Raw genomic sequence first — 12,106 nt, forward strand, 5'->3', positions numbered from 1 at the left:
CGTACTTTCCCAGTACCAGGATGCAGGGGTAGATCCTCCGTTGGTGACATCCTATGTCATTGTACTCCTAAAGGGACAGGTGAAACAGCGCAGGGGCTTGAGGTTGGAACTTAGGCATCGCTGCGCCCACCCCAGCTCCCTGCTCCCCCAGCCCCCACTCTGAAGCGGCGGGCACTTGGAGCTGTTAAGAAGCAGGGATCTGAGCAGTTCTCTGGTTTCCCCTGGAGCCATCTGCATCCATCATATTTCCCACAGCTCTCCCCGAGTGTTGGTGCTGGCTCCCCACGAGTATTCCTTTAACTCCAGGCATACCCTTCTTATGACAGCACCTAGTACTCCCCGTCACAGTGCTCTGTCTGTCACATGCATCCATTGATCAACTTTTTGCTGGTTGAGGGCTGGAGCCCCCTCCTGTTAACTTCTCAAGTCCGTTTCTAATGCAGCAGCACCTGGCACTTAAGCACCCTGTCAGTACCTGCCAAATGAATGAAATGTACTCAAAACATAGTATGAAGTCTGCGTTCTGAAACTCCTTTTTGGAGCTGTTTGCTATCATTTTCCCAGGCAATTAAAAAAATTTCCAGCCTTGCTGCCAATAACCTGAAGGGGTAAAGGAATGCGGGCATGCCCCATGGCACATGTCACTCTGGATGGTCCTTCGGCAGCAGGGACTTAGATAGCGCTCTTCCAAACCCAGCAGGATGGTGGAATGGGTACGTGGCTCAGTGCCTCCCGGGTCTGACCCTGTGTGACGCCACCCGGTGCCTGCAGCTGCCCTCTGGAAGGTGTTGCTTTTGCGGCAGAGCCGGAGGGCACCAAGCATGTGTCTGTCTCCAAAGTCCTGGGCACCACATCACAATGCCTTCCTGAGAAGCAGAATCAAGGACAGTTGCTGATCTTCATTCCTTCCCACCAAAGGTATCTCATACACCATCTTTGGAAGTTGGAGCCAGGGGGTGCCTGGGTGGCTCAGTCGGTTAAGTGTCTGCCTTCAGCTCAGGTCATGATCCCAGGGTCCTGGGACCGAGTCCCACACATTTGCCTCCCTGCTCAGCGGGGAGCCTGCTTCCCCTTCTCCCTCTGCCATTCCCGCCACTTGTGCTTTCTAGCTCTCTGTGTGTCAAATAAGTGAATAAAATTTTTTTTAAAAAGTTTGGGCCATACTCTTTAGCCATTCTACTTTCCCTGGGGTAATTTGCCACCTCCCTGAATTTACCTGAATCTTTCCCAAAATCTACTTATCTTCCAGCCTTCTTGACCATAATGAGTCTATAAATTTTCAATAGACAGTGTGAACTTACACTTGCTAATATTTGCATAACATGCACCTCTTTCGATCTCAAAGAAAAGCTTTGCACCGCAATGGTCTCTTATCTCCAATTAGGTTCTGTTCCAGGATCCCACTGGAATTCTACGCGCCTGTCCCCTAAGATGCCATAAATTGTGGTCCAGTTTCCCAGCCAGCCAAGGAAAGCACATGGGAAATCTTGCTGAAGTATGAGTAAGAGCCAACGAAAGGGAACATATTTATCTGCCTCGAATGCTGGGACCTGAGGAAAGCAAGTTTCATTACAGACAAATCAGGAAGGAGGTACAGATTGCTTTTTATGTCACTCTGGAGTGGAGGTCTGCCATTGATCATTAAGGCCATTTCCTGCAATTCACTCACCAAAGTGATACTCACTTCGGAGTGGACAAAACTTAGGAAATGGCCAAGGGGAGCTCTGCTTACACTTTACACTCTCAGCATTTATTTGTATTATTTTCTTTATAGGGCAGTATAGAGACTTGAGACCACATTGAAAAAGCAAAGCTTGTCATCCTGTGGCCTTGGGTCAAGAATAGAGATAGTGCTGCTCATGTCAGTTTCAACCTACAGTGGCCAAGGGTTTGATCTGATGCTATTTCAAGTTTTCACCATAGCCTTTCTCAAGCTCAATGGCCAATAATCCCACAGGAGGAGATTTTAGGGCCCTCTCAAACTTCTGTTTTGCTATCTCTCCCCAGGTGCTTCCTCTGCAAAAGTCACCACTTTGCCTGTGCATCTACCACCTCTTAGAGCCTTTGGAATCAGCCACGAATTGCAGTGCTGATTCCTTCCATGACCACATATTGTTTACAGGAAAACTCTTCTTCGTAATGCCTTGCCAGTCAGAGTGACGGTTTCATCCACAACCTGGACCAGGTTCGGGAATGTTCTACACCTAAATGTGAGCAAATGTCTTCTGTATTGAGAGACATGTACAATCTGTAAATGGAATCTATTGAAAAACCAATACATAGGGTACACTTATGTCCTGACCCAGCTGGAAGGAGGCAATTCATTTCTATCTTTCAGAAAATTGGTGTAACACATTGATTTTCATAACAAAGAAAGCAGTTTTGTGTCCTCTACCAAAAGACTGTCATAGTAAGCAATAAATTGCCTCTTTGGGGTGAACAAATTAATAAGATATTTTCTAAATTTCAAAATAACAAAGACAGAACGATATCTGTAATGCTAAGTGCATCCCCTTAGTTGCAGGGCACTGTGTCATGGACCACCTGAGCAATGACACATGGCGGCCGGTAGTGTGATTTGTACATCAATTCACCTGGCAACCTGTTAAAAGAAAGTCTTGCACATGACAAGCTTTCAATAAGACACTGACAAGATAGCCAGGAAGCCCCCTTAGCTGGCTTTTTCAGGTGTCCAGACATCTAGTCAACCTACCTCACCAACTCATCACCATGCTTACTGGAGTAAACCCAATCTCTTCCTTCCCCCCTGGAGATGGGAGAAGAGCCACTCACACGTTTGTATGGAATTCTCATTCCCCCTCGCTCTGTCCCCACATGGCGCTGTCCGTGTAATAAATAAACAAATCTTTATGTCACCTGGAAGTTCCTGGGTCAAATTACACAACTCGGACAATTTTGGGTCACTACAGCCTTTTGTTTTTCTCTCCACCTTAAGCCTTCTGGGTGACCAACAACTATCTAAAACTCATGTTGCTGCCATATGCTGTTGTTCTGCTTCATCTTCCCAGTAAAGTTCAGTATTTTTCCCTAAAGTTTGGTTTATCAGTATCTCCAGCGTCTATCTCTAGCTAGGGTTACGATCCCAGGTCCTGGGATCAAGTCCCACTCTGGACTTCCTGCTCTGCGGGAAGCCTGCTTCTGCCTCTGCCTCCCATCTCTTATGAATAAATAAAGAAAATCTTTAAAAAAAATTTAAAAAAACCATTTCTATCTTCCCACTTTTAAAGATTAATTCTAGGAATTATTGCTATAAATCCAGTGTCCTATCTCTTTCTTAAAAAGTCTTCTCCAGGGCACCTGGGTGTCTCAGTTGATTAAATGTCTGACTCAAAATTTTGGCTCAAGTCATGATCTCAGGGTCATGGGATTGAGCCCTTAGTGAGGCCTCTGTGCTCAATGGGGAGTCTGCTTCTCTCCTTTTCCCTTTGCCCCACCCCCCTTACTCACATATGCACACACGTGTTGTCTCTCTCTCTCTCTCTCAATAAATAAATAAACAAATCTTTAAAAAGTCTTCTCCAAAGGGAGTTTGACAAATAGTCCAGTAAGGGGCTGGAAGAAAATATTATGTTTTACTCATATTTCATGTCATCCATTTAACTGTTTAGCTTTTGCATGCCTTTTATAATAATTTAGTAGAGTAGTAGAGTTTATAATTTATCAAAAATTTGCTTAAATTTGTGCTATGTCCGCAAATATTTTTTGTATGTATGTATGTATGTATGTATGTATGTATGTATGTATTTATGTATTTATTTATTTTTGTGAAAGAGAGGTGCACAGTAATAAAAGGAGATCACTGCTCCAGGGACCCAGATATTTCCCCAAGTCCTGTTTCCTTCCATTCCCTCTGGGCTTCATTAGACCCCCTTAACACCAGTCTTGTCCCTAAAACACGCCCTCTGCAGCACCAAGTTCAAATGCTTAACTCGGGCCATCACTGCAGGCTGTACCGGGATGACCTTAGGGAAAAGGGTGGTGGGTCTCACGGGTTAGCTGTGTCACCTCCATGAACAGTCTTTTGTTCTGAACAGCTAGTGCAGCCCACGTTTGCAATCACAGGCTCTGGCACCAGAGTGGGCGTAGATCCCAGCTGGCCCCTCAGTAGCAATATGGCTTTGGGAAAGTTGTGTCATTTCTGGCCCAGACTTAAGGCTCATCCATAACGTGGAGGAGAAGACAGTGTGACCCTCAGTGGGCTGTTGAAAGGATCACGAGATGGTTCAACTCAGGTGCTCCGAGGTACCCAGCACACAGTAGGCCCACAGTAGAACAAAAAGTTGTTCTATTGATCTTATAGTTACTATTACTCATACTAACAAAACTAACTGATCATTTGAGATGATTTTCAAGCGAAGTGTCTTTGCCTGGATTTCTAAGATTAACCTACTTCAAAATGAATTCTGCTCTACTGTGAAAAACGAGCTAACCAGCAGGTTTCTTCTGCATCTTTTCTGAACTTTTTAGGATCCTCTCTAGAGAAAGGTTCTAAAGGAAGGCAAAGTGCAGAAATACTCTTGCTTCAAAGGATGTGTAGGAAATGATTAATTTTGCCAAAAAACAGTGCCTTGAACATAAAAGATGTTTGACGAAGCTCACTGTAGACAGTGTATCCCTCCAGGATTCATAAGTTGAAAACTCAATGTCCAAAGGGACATAACTAGGAGATGGGGGCCTTGGGGGATGTTTAGGTCATGAGGGTGGAGTCCTCATGGGCGAGATTAGTGTCTCCATAAGAGAGACCCCAAAGAGATCCCTCGCCTCCTCCACCTTGGAGGTTATAGGGAGAAGATGGTCATCTGTGACCCAGGAAGTGGGCACTTGAACAGACACGGAATCTTCCAGGGTCTTGATCGTAGACTTCCCAGCTTCCAGAACTAAGAGAAATAAGTATGTCTTTAAAGCACCTAGTTTATGGTGCTCTTGTTACATCAGCCCAAACTAAGATAAAGCTTGTCTCTTATACTGAAAAATAACACAAATGTTAACAACAATTTAAAAAAGGAACATTGTAGCCAATGACATGTAATGAACATCATCTCTCCTCTACAGAGCCAAGAGCTTCATTAGTTTCGGGCAACTCAGTAGAGTATGATTAAACCAAAGAGCAGCAATATGTCTAAATGCTCAAGTCCTCGGCCTCCTACTTTTCTGCCAAAACAAAAAAAAAGCCCTAGGCTGGTTTTGGTTACCACCAAGCACAAAACAGCCAAATTCCAAATTAAAAAGCTCTGGGGTTTAATTGTGGATGTATGGAATTACATAGAAGCTCTCTTTGATCATTCCAAAGGATGTTTCCCTCAAAGGTTACAAATACATCTCAGCCTACCAACCATCTCAGGCCTACCACAAAAATTATATATATATACACTCTTAGCATTTTAAAATGTGTCTAAATTTCAGTTTCGGATCCAGTTTTGACTATTGTTATGGGCTTAGTTGGATGCCCCCAGATTCCTACGTTGACGTCCTAACACCCAGCATCTCAGAATGTGGCAGTATTCAGAGACAGGATTTTTAAAGAGGTGATAAAAGGAAAACGAGCTCACTGGGGGTGGGCAACAAGCCAACAGGACTGGTGTGCTTACAGGAAGAAGAGATTAGGACACAGACAGTACAGACTGAAGGACAATCGTTTGAAGACAGAGTGGAGAACACAGCTATCTGCAAGCCAAGGAGAGACGTTTGAAGAATCGAACCCTACTGCCACCTTGATCTTGGACTTCCAGCGCCCAGAACCATGAGAAAATAAATTGTATGTTGCCTAAGCCACCCGGCTGTTATTTTGTTTACGACAGCCCATGACTCAGAAATTTGAGGACCTCCCCCCCAGACTTTATCCTGAAGTTCTGTTTCAGCTTCAGGGGCTAGTGTAATACTACTGTATCAAGGAGGGAGGCTCCTGCCATTCCCTGCACTGGGTCATTGAGACACTGCACAGCTGTCCCCAGGGCTGGCTACATAATTTACAAGCCCCATGCAAAATGAAGATATAGGGCCCTTTGGGCAAAAACAGGGAGGAAGTGTTTGTTAAAGGTACTAAAATAGAAAGCTCATTTCCTCCATCATCTGTCTTCTGAAGGGGCATGGCTGCTGTTTTCTATTTGCATTTAATGTCATTCCAAGCAAATAAAAATTTTATAATGTGATTATGGGCATGATTTATGCCATTCATCTTCGCAGGGTGCAATGTCAGTGTTAAATAATTCACGCAGGGATTCCACAGCTGGGGCACACCCACGTGCCCTCTTCTTATCAGAACCGTAGAAATCCTGCACAAGACCAGCTCTGCCATCTTTACCTCACCTGGGGACTCACACCTGTCCCACCAACCCTGCTGCCCTCGGCTTCCTGATGAGTACGGAACTTGACAGGATCAGGAGCCAGGGGCTGCCTTTCTTCCCTTCCCTCCTAAGTCACCCACTTCCAAGGCTTGGCTAACACAGGGAGGTGACATGAGTGAGAAAGGACAAGACAGGGTTCTGGGCTGCTCACAAGAGGCCACCGCTTCCTACCGATGCTCAGAGCAAGCTCTGGTCTGTAGGGAAGGCGAACTCCGGTTGACTCGGTCATAGACATCACGTGGTCAGCGAGTCTCGGTGACCACCACTCACGAGGTGTCCATTTCCATGCTGTGCTCACCGGGCAGGGCGAGCAGTACATGCAAATGAGCAGTACAGGCAAGGAATGGTGGATACCCACAGTGGGCTGTCCCCTCCACTATGTACGTGCTCCACTATCCCACCTGTTATGCCCCAATAATGGGTCCATGATTAAAAGAGCGAGACTGATACAAAGCGAAGGTCAAACAAAGCTTTATTTTGCACCAAGCATCAAGAATCAAACTGACCAGCCAGGGCCGCTTTTCTTACAGAGAAGTCAACCCCTCTCTCCTTTACAGACTAGCTTTTAAGGACATAGGCCATGCAGTTGGGCCTGGTCATGCACAGGTGGCCAATGAAATTGTAACACACAGAGAAAGCTGCACAGTGATGCTAGGTGACCAATTGAATTACAACTTACCTTTTAGTAGATATTTGACCTAGCCTATCACCTTGGTTAGGATTTTCGCCCAAAAGACTCACAAAGGGCGGGACCCATACTCCTTGGTAGCTAGGGAGACAGTATGCAGCCCTCCACTGATCAGATGTCTTACCTGGCCTGACCCACCCTTGTATTTGGCTTTGTTACCTGAGGTTGATTTCCGGGACTTGTTTTTAAGTAAGTCCCCTGGGAGAAGGGGAGCAGGGACAGCTTAAGGGTTAAACAACAAGGTTATTGTGTAACCTCAATGGAAGCCTCTGGCTAAAATATAAAAATATAAAGTAGGTCCTTACACCACCCACTTCGCTCAAAAAACACAAAGTCAAAAATAAAACTGAGTAATTCCTAGACATTGAGAGAGAAGCACACTGACTTCACCTTAGAACCCTTCTGAGGGCGGTGCTTGGCAGGGTAGGGGGGTGTGAGGGTGTTGGGGGTGGATAATGGGACCTCTGAGGGTGTGGCCAAAGGTCAGGGCCATTTGGGAAGGGGCTTTCTGGGGGAGGGGCCCTTCTGGGAGCAAAGCCCTGGGTGGGGGCATTCCCTCTGGGGACCGGGCTGGGAGCAACCCCAGAAACCTGGCCCACAGAGAAGCTGGTCCTTTCTCTCCCTCTGCCCCCTTTCCCCAGGGACCCCTAGGCTTTGGAGACTAAAGTCAAAATTAAAGCCATATGTCTAAATGGTTCATACTGTGGTTGGGTAGTGTTTTTAACATATTAATTGACTGGTTTTTCTCAGTATTTGTCAAACCTTTCCCAACTCAAGGCTTTCTCTTAAGCAGCAGCGCAAGGCAGGCCGTTCAGTTGGGTCAAGCTGTTTGGTGATTCTTTGTAAAAACCCACCCTCTTGCGCTGCTCAGGAGGGCAGTGTTGCGTCCTAGGATAAACATAAATATATATCAAATGTGTTTACAAGTTATATTTATATGTATACATTCAATTCTCTGTTTACATATATATGTGTAAAATAAAAATAAAAATATTGTTTAAAAGGCTGTTTTCCGGGGTGCCTGGTGGCTCGGTGGGTTAAAGCCTCTGCCTTCAGCTCAGGTCATGATCCCAGGGTCCTGGGATGGAGCCCCTCATCGGGCTCTCTGCTCAGCGGGGAGCCTGCTTCTCCCTCTCTCTCTGCCTGCTTCTCTGCCTACTTGTGATCTCTGCCGGTCAAATTAATAAATAAAATCTTTTAAAAAAATGCTGTGTTGCAGGGAACCTGGGTGGCTCAGTCCTTAAAGCGTCGTTTTTCCACTCAGATCATAATCTTAGCATCTTGGGATGGAGGCCCACATTGGGCTCCCTGCTCAGCAGGAAGACTTCTTCTCCCTCTCCCACTCCCCTGCTTGTATTCCTGCTCTGTCTCTCTGTCAAATAAATAATTTTTTAAAAAGAAATACTTTATTAAAAAAATATATGTAAAATGCTATTTTGCCCTCTATCCTGGTAAGATTGAACACATTCCTAACAAGAGATCTTTCTTGACTCCGTGATAAAAATTTAACATTGTCTTAATGAATCCTCACAACATCCGCCTCCCCAACCCTTCTCAGATGTTACAATTAAGGTTCAGTGAAGTCCAAACACTGGGCCTGAGGTAATATATCCAGTATGTGGCCTCTTGGCATAGTCTAGCAGCCCAAATTGGGGGCGAGGGTGTTTGAGTGTCGTTGGCCAGGATGAAAAAGCTGAAAGATGAAAAGAAGGGTAGTCTTGCTTTTTGTCCCAAAAAAAGAAGATTTAGAAAGAAAGAGACCTGTCGCCCAAAGGAGGAGGCTCCCCACTGATCCCGGCTGGGCAGGAGTCAGAGCAGAAGGAAAACTCCCATCACCAAGGAGAATGGGCTTCTCCTTCATACAAAAGCATAGGATCCCTCTCACCTGATATGTTTCTGTCCCATAGTCATCCCCCTGTGCCTGCCCCATAATAGCATTCACAGGAAATGGCTGAGAGATACATTCAACTTGCAGAATTATAGCAAATAAAGTAATCTTTGACCCATCCTGGAAGCTTCTGATTACTGGGAGGGGCCAAGCCATCCTAGGGCAAGTGCACTCATTTCAAGAACCAGTAAAATGACTCCAAGAGTATCATAAGGGCTAGTGATCATGACTGGTCCAGAAATATTTCTGGGAGTCCCTTTTAACATCCCTCCCATCATTTCTTCTCATCTCCAAGGGAATGGTACTTAGGTATTCTGAAAGAAATATGCATGACTAGTAAACTGTGTGTGACCCCTGCCGCCTAATTCATCCCTCACCAGCAATTAACACTGATGGTTTGAAGGATGGCTACTCCCCTGGCAGGGCAAGAGCTGAAGCAGAACGTATGGGGCGAGGCGGCTCTTCCCCCTGGATATAAATAATTAAACCCAGTAGCCACCCTTCCTGCCTGGCCACTGTCATTTAGGTATGGCTGATTATCCCTAAATGGGAATGAGATGGGGGCGGGGGTGGGGGAGGGAAGCAGGTGACGGTCAAAAAAACTACAGTAGCTGCCACTGAGGGTCCAACCTGGCATTAGACTGAGCTCAAGTCCTGATTCCATCATATACGAGCTGTATGAACTTGGAAAACTGAGTTCAACTCTCGAAGCATCTGCTTTGCCCCCCCCCCCTTAGAGTGAGAATAGTCAGTAGTATTGACTTCACAGGGCTTGTTAGGAGGATTAAATTAGATACTGTTCATTTAGCACAGTTCCTGGCCTATAGAAGGCACACATAAAAGTTGATTATCGTTTTTATGGACCTCCAACTTTAAGCCTTCTATAAAGAACCAAATGATATCTCTGAAAAATACCAACTGCCTACAAGGTTGTAGGGAAAGTGGTATCTATGTTGACCTGATTAGAAAAAAGTGGAAAATCTCTCTTGTTTAAGCCTTGTTGAAATTTTTCTAAACCCTGTCCACTCTTCTGCTTTAGTAATTAGAACAAACGTTGGAGACTCGTGATTTTCTGATAATTGAGTTGCTCGTTGTAACGCAGGGCAATTCGACATTAGTGTTTATTTAAAAAATTACCGCAAATGAAGATAAATGGTGAGACGTGCACTAAATTTGATGAAAATCCTGACGTGAGTGTTTCTTCTTGGGATTCTCTCTCTCTCTTTTTTCTCCTATGATCTGAGAGCGGATTACATTCTACTTGGGTGATGGCTCAGGTCAAATGTGTGGTTTTGCAGGTGCCTAGCCTTTCATAGACAATCTTGGAAGAACCATCATTGTCTCTGTAAGAAAACGGAGGGAAAGATGTGATTTTAACACTCAGCCTACAACAGTTCAACAATCTACCAATGTGAATTTAGAAACGCTGAGCAAGTCCCCCTTCTAGTAACGAATATCTCTCCCGTTTTCTTATAATACCTGAGTTTCTACAACTGAGCAATCTACTCTTTTGTGTAAAACAGCTTCCCAGGATTGTTTCTCCTTTAAACGCAAGTGAACTTTGGGGATGGCACTCAGATCCCTTTCTTTTACTGGACAACTGTGGAGCAGGGGTTGGGTGTGCTTCAAGAGGGAAAATATCCACAAGGGGACAGAAAAAGGACATAAATGTACAAAATCCCATTTTCCAAGAATGTAAAAAGCTAACTTCCAGGGGAGCCTGGGTAGCTCAATTGTTAAGCATCTGCTCTTTGGCTCAGGTCATGATCCCAGGGGCCTGAGAATCCAGCCCCGCATCGGGCTCCCTTCTCAGAGGAAAAACCTGCTTCTCCCTCTCCCACTGCTTGTATTCCCTATCTCATTCTGTCTCTGTCAAATAAATAAATAAAATCTTAAAAAAAATGCGAACTTCCAATATTTATTTTTTTTCCTTTGCTCTAAATATCTCAATGTTCACTTGTTGAAAGCAATTGATTGAAGCCCTGGGAAGAAGTGGTAGATTGAAGCACTCATCAGAGTTGTTTGTGCTGCTTTGCAGGGGTCTGGCTGCACTAAATTATTTCAAGAAGTATTAATTATCTAAGTCACTCAGAAGAATCCATTTACCTATTTCATTTTCTTTTTTTGAAGAGAATCTTTTTTTTAAAAGATTTTATTTATTTTTCAGAGAGAGAGAGGGAGCAAGAGCGAGCACAGGCAGACAGAGTGGCAGGCAGAGACTGAGGGAGAAGCAGGCTCCCTGCCGAGCAATGAGCCTGATGTGGGACTTGATCCCAGGACGCTGGGATCATGGCCTGAGCCGAAGGCAGCTGCTTAACCAACTGAGCCATCCAGGCGTCCCCCTATTTCATTTTCTGTGGTTCTTGATCCTTACCCCAAATTCTCACAGGCCTCCGCAGCTGGCACAGAGTCCACTCCCATAACTATAATCCCTGTCCCATACTCTCCCCTCCATCATACATCATACATACCTGATAAAACCCCACCCTGGTAAAAACCCAACCTTCTGTCCACCCTATGTCTGCCCCTGGCAGCTGAAGGTGGTTGGTGAGAAAAGCAACAATGTTGGAAGCTTTCACATTAAATTCTTTTTTTTTTTTAAGATTTTATTTATTTATTTGACAGAGAGAGATCACAGTAGGAGAGAGGAAGGGAAGAGATCACAGAAAGAGGAAGGGAAGCAGGACCCCTGTGGGACTCGATCCCAGGACCCTGAGATCATGACCTGAGCCGAAAGGCAGCGGCTTAACCCACTGAGCCTACCAGGCGCCCCTTTCACATTAAATTCTCAGCCACAAATCCAAATATGTTTCTCTGACCGACAGAATCTCCATTCTTCTCGTGAAATATTTTGACTATTTCACATCTTCTTTCCTCCAACCTTAAGCCAGGGCTTCTCAACACTGGCCACACTTTTGAATCACCTGGAAGACTTTAAAACACAGGATTGCCCACCTCCAAAGGACCTGATCTAATTGGTGTAGAACCAATTAGATTAATATCCAATTAGGGTCTGGATATAAGTGTGCTTTTAAAATTCTCCCAGTGATTCTAATGTACAGCCATTTTGTTCAGAGTGAGAATTGAACACCTTCCATCAGATACAGCTGATGACCGACCATTCTGATGACTTCACTGAGAAAAGTAAATTGAGGGCACCTGGGT

Source organism: Mustela nivalis, assembly GCF_964662115.1.
Source record: "Mustela nivalis genome assembly, chromosome: 3".
Classification (NCBI taxonomy): domain Eukaryota; kingdom Metazoa; phylum Chordata; class Mammalia; order Carnivora; family Mustelidae; genus Mustela; species Mustela nivalis.